We start from the raw sequence: 10,733 nt of genomic DNA, 5'->3' as shown, positions 1-10,733 counted from the left end.
GTAGAAACAAATTTAGGATTATTTTTAGGAGAATTATAATCTCTAAATTAGTGGAACAAATCTAGGATTATTTTTAGGAGAATTAGAATTTTTAAAATAATGGAAACAAATCTATCTTTATTTTTAGGAGATTGAGAATCTCTAAATTAGTGGAAACTGTTAGGTCCGGGGGGGGTCTCGAATAGGTGTATGGGGGGGGGAATACACCTATAGGCTATTTTTTTAATCTATCTACCAACCTCAATCAGAGGGATCTCAGTCAGAGATAGAAAAGAAACTTTTCATGCAAACCAGACACATGTTTAACCGAAATTACTTTTGACCAACAGGGTTGACGACTGATACTGAAAGCTCTTCAGTAAAGAGTTATCAGTTAAGTCACTAGAACTTAACTGATCCACGTAAGGGCTTCAGTCGTGTTTGCAAAGATGAAGATGATATCTCTCTTCCTTACTATCAGAGGATAGTGAGTCAGATTGATATCATACGCAGCGGAAATTAAACTTAGTTTCGAATAGCCTCGGTGGAGCAGATAGTTGGATTAGGGTTTCTCTAGCTGTTAGTCAGTGTTCAATTTTATCAATTGAAATAGCACAGTTATGAAAGTAAAACTGAAAGCTGTAAATAACACAGAGACTTTTACGTGGTTCGGAAAAACTCTTTCCTAGATCCACGGCTGGTTGATCAGACCAACAATCCACTCCGCAAGTGCTTGCCTGGTGCACTGCAAACCGTAAACTGAAGATAAACTCTCTTCAGCACCTACACACCTCGCGTAGGGTTTCCCCACCTACACACCTCGCGTAGGATTTCAGCACCTACACAACTCGCGTAGGGTTTCCTTGCTAAGCACACCTCGTGCTCAGACTTCCCTTTCAGAGTTCAGAGTACCTTCCTGAATCTCCGAGTCACTCAAACAATCTTATGGGGGAGAGGTTTAAACGAGTGCCAACTATGCTTACAAAGAACAAGTTCTTTGAAGCAAGTTTGACCTTTGGCTTCTGGGTACACAGAATATATGCCTAGGGTCTAAGAGAATGTATGTAATCAGCAGTGACTGATTTTGGCTTTGGAATTCTCTTCTTCGATTCAAGCTTTGAGCGGTTAAGCTTTAGGCTGAGTAGCTATTTCGGCAGAGCTTCAGCTTATGTCGTTGAATCGGTGAAGATTGAAGTGATCCTCGAGCGCTATTTGTAGAAGAACTCTTGAATAGATCCGTTGGCGTAAATCGTCCTCAAGATTTCTTCCGTTGGAGAGCAATTCGAATTTGGGCTGAGGCTTCAATCTTCGAGGTTCCTTGTCTGTGTGGAAACGGCTCTCTTTGAAGGACAGGAGATGTGACATCTCTGAAAAGTAGCCACCAGATAGGAATGACCTCTGCAGAGATAAGATATTGAGATATCTCTGCATTTAATGCGGCTGTACTTGAGCGTACGTGGCTTCCTCTGAACATTGGAAGATCAGTCCTAGGAGGAATGTTCAACTGATACTTGACTTTAGTATCAGTCTATGGCGCGCATTAAATAATTAGTCTTTAACTGATTCTTCAACTGACACTTCAGTTGGTAACTCCAGTCTTCAGTCTTCAGTCTTCAGTCTTCATTCTTCAGTCTTCAGTCTTCATTCTTCAGTCTTCAGTCTTCAGTCTTCGACACCGCAACTAAACTAGAAACGAACTCTAACACTTGAGTTCAAAACGATTCTAGTCTATTACATTTAAGTCCTATGAATTTTGGTATCATCAAAACAAGGGTTAGGATATTCCACAAGGTTCCCAACAATTTCCCCATTTTTGATGATGCCAAAACCACACAGCAGTTCTAGACAATAAAAAGACTGAGCTCTCAGTACAAGTTCTAGACAAGGAGAGAAAACAGTTCCCCCTTAACAATAGAACCTAAACAACTTATACTTAGAGCAATAACGAAGACAGTTCTAAACACAGAACTTTAAAGAAGACAGAAAAACCATAAATCAGAGCCTGGACAAAGAGTCATTGTCTTCAGGGTGAGATCAATAAGAAGTTCATTTCATTAAAAAGGACTGATAAGCCATCAGTCGAGATACAGAGCAAGACTTACATTGGAGTAACAAGAAAAACAAAAAAAAAACATCATGGATAAACCATGGACTCCAGCAGTCTGCTTGGCTGCGCCTTGAACTTCTTGATCTTCATCTTCTGTCTTCTTGTCTTCAATGTTTCTAAGCTTGTTCCACTCTCACTTGTTTTCCGTTGAATTGAGGTCTTATCCTCTGGTTAATCTTCCTCATGATCATCGGATGAAAGGATGATCATTTCGCTTGATCGTCTTCAGTCTTTTGAGAATAAGTCTCTTAAGAATTTCCCCCTTTTTGGCAACATCAAAAAGGCGGGATTTTGACTGAAGGATGAAGCTAAGACCACTGCGTGGAAACAGAATCGCAGAATGGTCCAGAGAAAGATGCTGAGGGTCAGAGGTATACGGAGAAGGCGAAGGGTTTAGAAAAAGAAAAATGAAGAGTGAGGAGATGAGGGAGGAAGGAGATGGAGAACGGGGTGGGATCAGGTTGAGAGGAGGGTTGATGGTGAAGAGAAAGAGGCATATGAGAAGAATTGTGTGTAGGAGGAAAATCGACTGAGTGGCTATCGTGAGGATAGACACGGTCGATGTTGCGCCGGTTGACAACGAGCTCCTGCTCATTGTTGTTGCTTGGCATCGAAGCTTCACAGTGGGCAAGTGGCCTCTATGTGAAGACGATGAAGTCTGTGTTATTTCAGACAGATACTTCAAGCCGATGCACCGGGCATGAGGATAGAAGACACTCGCTTCGCTGGATACAAGTGAGGGTAGAGCAAACTTTGACGTCGGAGAGACGTTGTGATCCAGTGGAAGGGTCCGGTGAAGACCAAGACTATGAGTGTCATTCTTCCACTCCATGACTTTGCAGTCATAGATTTCTCCTTCAGTCGGAACAATTTTTCTCTGCAACTTTGGAAAAAATTGAAACTTTTTCTCACAGTGAAGGTTGTGGATAGTTGTTAGTTGATGCAGAAAAATCGTGAAGACAGCATGGTGTATAAATAGACAAGATGTGAACCATGTAGAAGATGAAAAGGTTTTTCGAAAACTGTGCCTAAAATGCAATTGAAGAAAAATTTCGCGTCCGCCGTCACTGCGAGGGACTTTGAAAAGCATCATTACATATGTCATGTCAATGAGCGTTTCAAGAAATTTTATTGCAGAGGCAAAAAGGTTGGAAGGATTTTTGGCAAAAAGATCAGGACAAGTTCAATCAAAACAGATTTTCTCTTTTATAAAATTCTTGTCCTTTTTGGATATTCCATTTTCCAACAATTCCAACAATCAATTAAAGTTTTTGAAAGAAACTGATCAGTTAGAGAAAATGTTTTGAACTAAACATTTAAAGCTCTAAACTGAAATAACTGATTTTTTTTAAAAGGTAAGCATTTAAAATACTTACTGATCAACTGAACATAGTAGTCAGTTGATACCACGTGATCCTGGTTGAATCATCAGGATGACTTCTTCTTCAGATGAGCATTTGGACTTCATTGCTTTCCACGTCGGTGACAAACATGGATTTCATACCTCAATATCGCACGAATTGTTGTCATTTCCCCCCATGAATTGATTGCATATATGTGTTTGTATCCCAATTTTGAGTTTTATGTAGTTTTGTTTGCTTGGTATAGTTTTTGAGTATTTTCAGGGCAAATCAAGAGTTGATAGGAGAATTGTGAGAGCATAGGATCGAAGCACGTCTCGAGAGGAATCCATGAGCGTGAACGGCGCCCGAATCAGAGCTCGGACGAGGGAGAACGGGGCCGACAAAGTCAGCCGCGCACAGGACGCCGCGGCCGCGGTCGCGCGTCCGTGGGAAAGCTCTCGCCCGCGGTCGCCACCCGCGGCCGTGGGCCAGGACCGCGGGCATCTTCACCAGCTTCAGGGCTCCCCCGCGGTCACCACCCGCGGCCGCGGGCTGGGACTGCGGGTCCCCTGACTCTCCACCACGTTTGCCACCCGCGGCCGTGGGCCAGGACCGCGGGAAAAGGGCGGAGCCTCCCCCAAGTGGGCCCCAGTCGGGTTTTTCAGCCCTTAAACCCCATTTTTCCCCCTTTCCTAAAACTATTCATCATCCCCAACATTCAATACTCATTCCTACCTCCATATCCAAGCCCTAACCCCCATTAATACTCCTTCCTACCCATTTGAAGAAGGCATTGAAGAGGAGAGAGGATTGAAGCAAGCTTCTCAATAGGATTTGATTATTCTTTTCTCTCTCTTTCATTTATGTTTCTCTTTTCATTGGGTATGTTATTGTTGAACATGATAGGCTAAATTTCTCTTTGACTTGGGGATTAGGCTAGATGATTATTGTAATGGATTGATTATTTATGCTCAATATAAATCTTGTTTGTTCCTTTGCACATTATCTTTTCAAACCCTTGTTTTAATTATTGTATGGTTTGTTGGCCACATTCTATACATTTCTAATTTGCACTTTGAATCGGGAGAGGATAATTGCAATAGATAAGGTGTTTGAAACATATCAATTCGATAACCGGGAGGTTGAGAGTTGGGTGAGAGTATGTCGATCTTTGTGTGCTTTTGGGAGTTATAGGTTAGAAGTTGACTGGGGACGGCAACTATAACCCGTAATCTACCGTTCTAGTCGTCCGGGAGGGGGCTAGAACTAGTTGGGAGATCACTCTAGATAATTAGGTTCGTCAAGATTAGTATTGAGCTATAATTGAAGTCCTTTGCTTAACCATCGATGCCTAGTCCCTAAATCGCCTTAATCATCTTATTTATCCACTTTGCTTATTTGATTTTTATTTGTCTTTGCACTTGTTAAGTATTTAGTTAGATAATCAAACCAATCACTCAATCGTTTAGTCTAAATAGTCTAGTAAAATGAATTAGGATAATCACTAGATTGAACTACTAATCCTTGTGGGATACGACCTTGCTTCCATATATTACAACTACCCGTATACTTGCGGCGTGGTGAAAATATTAGCGAACAGTCGGCGATCGTAGAAGCAGCAGTTGGTTGACCACCAGTCAGCATGACTGTTTGAGAAAATCTTCAAACACAGCATCACTCTTCAGGGTTGATGAGGCCGATTTTTGCACAAAGATCATTGAACCTTTCTTCTGGAAGAGCCTTGGTCAGCAGGTCCGCTCTCTGAATAGCAGTGGGAATCCATTCCACAGAGATATTCTTCTTTTCGACATGATCACGAATGAAGTGATGTCGAATCTCAATATGTTTGACTCTGGTGTGATGAACTGGATTCTGGGAGATTGCAATAGCACTGGAGCTGTCGCAATAGATAGGAACTTCCTTTTCCTCGATTCCATAGTCCTTTAGTTGATGGACTAACCACAGGATTTGTGAGCAGCAGCTTCCGGCAGCAACATATTCAGCTTCAGTTGTAGAGGTGGCGACTGAAGTCTGCTTCTTAGAAAACCAAGAGATGAGCTTGTTGCCTAAGAATTGACATGTTCCGGAGGTTGACTTGCGATCAAGCTTGCATCCACCGAAGTCGGAGTCTGAAAATCCGGTGAGCTTGATGTCGTCGTCTGCTGGGTACCACAATCCTAAATTGGGTGTTCCCTTGAGATATCTCAGAATCCGCTTAGCTGCATCCAAATGAGCTTCCTTAGGATCTGATTGATATCTTGCACAAACCCCGATTGCAAATGCGATATCTGGTCTGCTCGCAGTTAAATACAGCAAAGATCCAATGATTTCTCTGTACTTCTTCGAAGAGACAGAGCTTCCTTCTGAACCTGGATCAACTCTCCAGTTTGTGTTCATTGGGATCTTGACTGATTTCATGTGCTGAATACCGAACTTAGCTATCAGCTCCTTGGCATACTTGGACTGGCTGATCAGTATTCCTTCTTTGGTCTGCTTGACTTGCAATCCGAGAAAGAAATTCATTTCTCCCATCATGGACATTTGGAATTTGTTCGTCATGATGTCAGCAAACTTATTGCACATGCGTTCGGATTTGGATCCGAAGATTATGTCATCGACATAAATTTGAACAAGTAAGAGATCTTCTCCTTCTTTGAGAGTGAACAAAGTTCTGTCCACAGATCCCTTTTTGAAGCCTTGTTCAACCAGATACTCAGAGAGAGTATCATACCACGCTCTTGGTGCTTGCTTCAACCCATAGAGCGCTTTCTTCAGCTTGTACACCTTTTCTGGTCCAGCAACCTCGAATCCAGAAGGTTGTTCTACATAGACTTCATCTGTGAGCACTCCATTAAGAAATGCACACTTGACATCCATTTGGTGTACCTTGAAACCTTTGTGAGCTGCGAAGGCTAAGAAGAGTCTGACTGCTTCGAATCTGGCAACTGGGGTGAATGTCTCGTCGTAGTCGATTCCTTCTTCTTGACTGTATCCTTTAGCGACAAGCCTTGCTTTGTTTCTCACAACGTTTCCTTCTTCGTCTTCCTTGTTCTTGAAAATCCATTTCAAGCCAATCACCTTTTCATCGTCTGGTCGATCCACAAGCTCCCAAACTGAATTCCGGTTGAATTCATTGAGTTCCTCTAGCATTGCGATGACCCATTCAGTGGACTTCAGAGCTTCTTCAATATCCTTGCGCTCTGTAGTTGATAAGAAACAGCTGAAATTCTTATCTTCGTTGATGCAGTTCTGGTTGATGTCGAAGACGAGGTTGCACATTGATCTCCGAGTCTTGATGCCATCTGATGGTTCTCCAATGATGTTCTCCTTAGAGTGGAGTTCAAACCATCTTCGATACTTCTTGATCTCTTCAGGGGATGGTGGAGCTTCTTCGGTCAGAATAGCTCTGGGATGTCGAGTACCTTCTGGAGCTGGGGCGGCTTCTGCGCGTTCAACTTGAACTTCAGCAGCTGGAGTTCCCCCTTGACTGATGCCATCTGTATTGGCTCCAGTCTGGACTTCGGACCGTTGGTTGATCTTCTGATACTGAAGCATCTCAGTATCTTCATCTTTGCCAGGTCCCCACACCAAGACAGTAGAGGGCTCGACAGTGTGGATTTCAGCTTTGGAACCTTCAGCGATCTGAACACCCTTTTCAGCATCTTGTTCCCTGAAACCATCTGTAGACTCATCAAAGATCACATGAGGTGTTTCTTCTAAACAAAGAGTTTGAGTATTGAACACTCGATAGGCTTTGCTTGAACGTTCTGTTCCAGAGTATCCAAGGAAGACTCCTGGATCAGCCTTGCTATCGAAGGTGTTCAACCTCTTCTTATCATTGTTGTGTATGAAACACTTAGAACCGAAAGCATGAAAGTAGGCAATCGATGGCTTTCTGTTCTTCCATAACTCGTATGGAGTTCTTCCATGTCTCTGAGTGAGGAAAGAGCGATTCTGCGTGTAGCATGCGTTGTTGACTGCTTCGGCCCAAAACTTCAAGGGGAGTTTTGACTCGGCTAGCATCGTCCTGGCTGCTTCCTTTAGAAACCGGTTTCTTCTTTCTGCAACTCCATTCTGCTGTGGAGTTCTTGCTGCAGAAGTTTGATGACTGATTCCTTGTTCATCACAATACTCACGAATGACAGTATTGAGGAACTCAGTCCCACGATCTGATCTGATGCTGATGATGTTGACTTCCTTTTCAACGCTCAGTCTTCTCAGCAGCTTTGGCAGTTCCTCCAGTGTCTCCTTCTTTTTGAAGAGAAAGATAACCCAAGTATATCGTGAATAATCATCCACAACTACCAAGGTGTACTTCCTACCGTTGTAGCTTCTTGGAGTAATCGGGCCAAACAGATCCATGTGAAGTAGATGCAGAATCCTTCCAGAGGAGTGTCCTGTCTTTGACTTGAATGACGTCCGCGTCTGCTTTCCTCTGAGGCATGCTTCACATTCTTGCTTCTTCTGGAATACAATAGAAGGAAGACCTTCTACCAGTTGATGTTTAGCAAGTTTGTTGATCGTCTTGAAGTTGAGATGGTTGAGTCTCTTGTGCCATAGCCAATTGAGCTCTGAGCTGCTCTTGCTGATGAGGCACGTTTCTGGTGGGCTGTCTTCCCAAGAAACGACGTAGAGACTCCCTTGTCTGAATCCCTTCAGAACCACCTTCTTCTGATTGTTTCTAACAGTGAATTCATCCTTTTTGATTTTCACTGTGAAACCACTGTCACAAAATTGACTTACAGACAACAGATTATATTTAAGACCAGAAACAAAGCTAACATTACTGATACTGGCGTTACCCATGTTGAGCACACCGTAGCCTTTTGTTTCTCCAATCGAGTTATCTCCGAATGCAACTTTGGATCTAGCTTTCTCAACATACTGGGATAGATATTCTTTGTAGCCCGTCATATGCTTTGAACAGCCACTGTCCAGATACCACGTTCTGATTGAAGCTTTGGCCTCTTCCTTCTTTTTATGTTTCCTGACATTGACCTGCAAGGAAGAGTTGCTTCAGGCACCCAATCAAACTTTGGGTCCTTCAATGTTAGTTCGAGTTCCCTTTGGAACCCAAATCTGCTTCAGAATTGGTCTGGCTGATCTTTTGCGCATTGTTGGATGTCTGATCGATGTCGTTGGCGCTTCAGGTGGCACGTGAGCATTCTTCTGTTGAGAAATCCTTTTGAAGGCCTCACTCTTGTAGCAGTTCCGTCTGATGAGTGGTTGAGGTCTTCTTTGCTCTGTGAAGTATCTTTCTTGAGATACTTTAGTCTTTGCAGATTTATGGAGATTTGTCTGACGTCCAGTGGCTTGTCGTCGAGGAATTGGCATGGCTCGACTGGACTCAGCATTGCTTGATCTCCATGGATGTTGTTCCTTCTGAAACTGAACTGAGGATGTCAGTTTCTGACTGTTGTGGCCTTTCTTCCCCCTGGATTGATGAGGAAGATTCTTCTTGGCTCCTAATGTTCCTTCCCGGATCTTTGACTGAAATCTGCTTTCCAGCCTTTTCAATAAGATGATCTGGTTGGGAGCCTCCTTAGCTCGTTTGTAGCTTCGTGGAGGTGGAACATTTGATCTGGCCATCAGTCTGCGCTTGTGAACTTCATCCATACCATGGTCTCTTGATTCTTCTGAGGTTGTGATTTCAGAAGGATCATTCTTAGAGATGATCATGATATCCTTTCCTTTGGCAGCTGCAACCTTTCCTCCGATGTTGTTGACCAGTCCTTTCGATGGAAAGTTGCTCATCATGGGAGACTGCATCATGCAGTTCTTGACTGTTTCTTCCAGCTTGTGATTGAGCCTCTTGATTTCATGAGATGCACTTTCACCTTCTGAGTTGGAGACTCTGAGCTCTTCTTCCAGTCGGCTGTTCTCCATGATTAGCTGATCAAGACAAGTTTCATCCGGAAAGTAGATGATTGTCTGATGTTTAGCTCGTTCATCATTGATCTCCTTGTCCATTTTCTGATTCTGCTTGAGGAGATCTTCGAACATTTTCCTCAGCTGACAGTGATCAGTCAGGAGCTGATCAAACTCGTCAGTTTCAACGGATGAGCTATCTCCAGATTCTGAGTGGTCTCCTGAAAGCATCAGGAAGTTATCAGTATATGGAGTTTTTGTGAGAGATTTTACCTCTGGGCCATTCGTTCCATTGTCGTAGCTGTTGTCGGCTACACTTTCTGATTCGTTGGCCATCAGGGCTCGGCTCTCATCATCTGAGCTGGAACTGTCGTAGTCGGATGATTCTGATGTGTCGTTGGAAGAATCAGCATCATCAGCAACCATCGCTTTCTTCTTCGAAGATCTGCGATCTTTCTTCGCTTTCAGTTCCCTGCGCTCAGCTGGAGTCAAATCAGGGCATTCATGTCGAAAGTGCCCTTTCTTTCTACATCCAAAACATTCCAATTCTTTGATGTCGTAAGCGGCTGACTTCCTTTCTCCGCTTTGATCTGTGGAATGTCTGGAGTCCCCTTCTCTTTCTTTTCCCTTGTAGTGCTGCTTGTGGAACCTTCTGTACTTCCGGAACTTGGACTCCATCTTGTTGAATCTGTCAGTCAACAAGGCATATTGACTGAAGAAGTCCTCAGGGTTGAGTTCCGTTGGCTCCTTGATCTGCTTCTTGCCTTCTCTGGTCGAGGCCTTCAGTGCAACTCTTCTTGAGGTTTATGGACCATCTTCGTCTGATCCTCCAGCCTTCTTGTTACCAAGATTTCTCAGAAGGTCGAACTCATTTGCCATGAGATCGGAGAAAAGCTTGTTTGTCGGGAGCTGACTGAATCCTAGCTTATGCTGATGAGCGACTGAGTAGATCTGCCATTCTCCACGTGGCAGTGCTCGAAGAATCTTCAGGTTGATTTCTCGTTGAGTGTATTTGTCTTTGGAAATGGATTGAACTTCATTCAATATAAGATTGAATCTTTATTCCATTTCCTCGACAGATTCATTCTTGAGCATGAGGAAGGAGTCGAATTTCTGGCAAGCTATGGATAGCTTATTCTCCTTGATTTCCTCAGAACCTACGCACATTCTTTCCAGAATGTCCCACATCTCCTTTGATGTTCTGCACTTGATGATCTTCATGACATGCTTGTCAGGAACGGTGCCGGAGATGATGCTTTTGGCGAGGTTTTCTAACTCATCTTGCTTCCTTTCTTTTGTGGTGAAGTCTGCCTTTGACTTGGGCTGGTCCTCATCGTAAGGTTCCTGATGGATGTCATTAGGAACCCTTTTTACAGTTTCGGTGATGATGATCGGACCGCTGGTGATGACTTCCCACATTCTGCAATGTTGGGCGA

This window comes from Salvia miltiorrhiza, chromosome 3, assembly GCF_028751815.1.
Source record: "Salvia miltiorrhiza cultivar Shanhuang (shh) chromosome 3, IMPLAD_Smil_shh, whole genome shotgun sequence".
Lineage (NCBI taxonomy): Eukaryota > Viridiplantae > Streptophyta > Magnoliopsida > Lamiales > Lamiaceae > Salvia > Salvia miltiorrhiza.
This window is presented reverse-complemented; position numbering follows the sequence as displayed.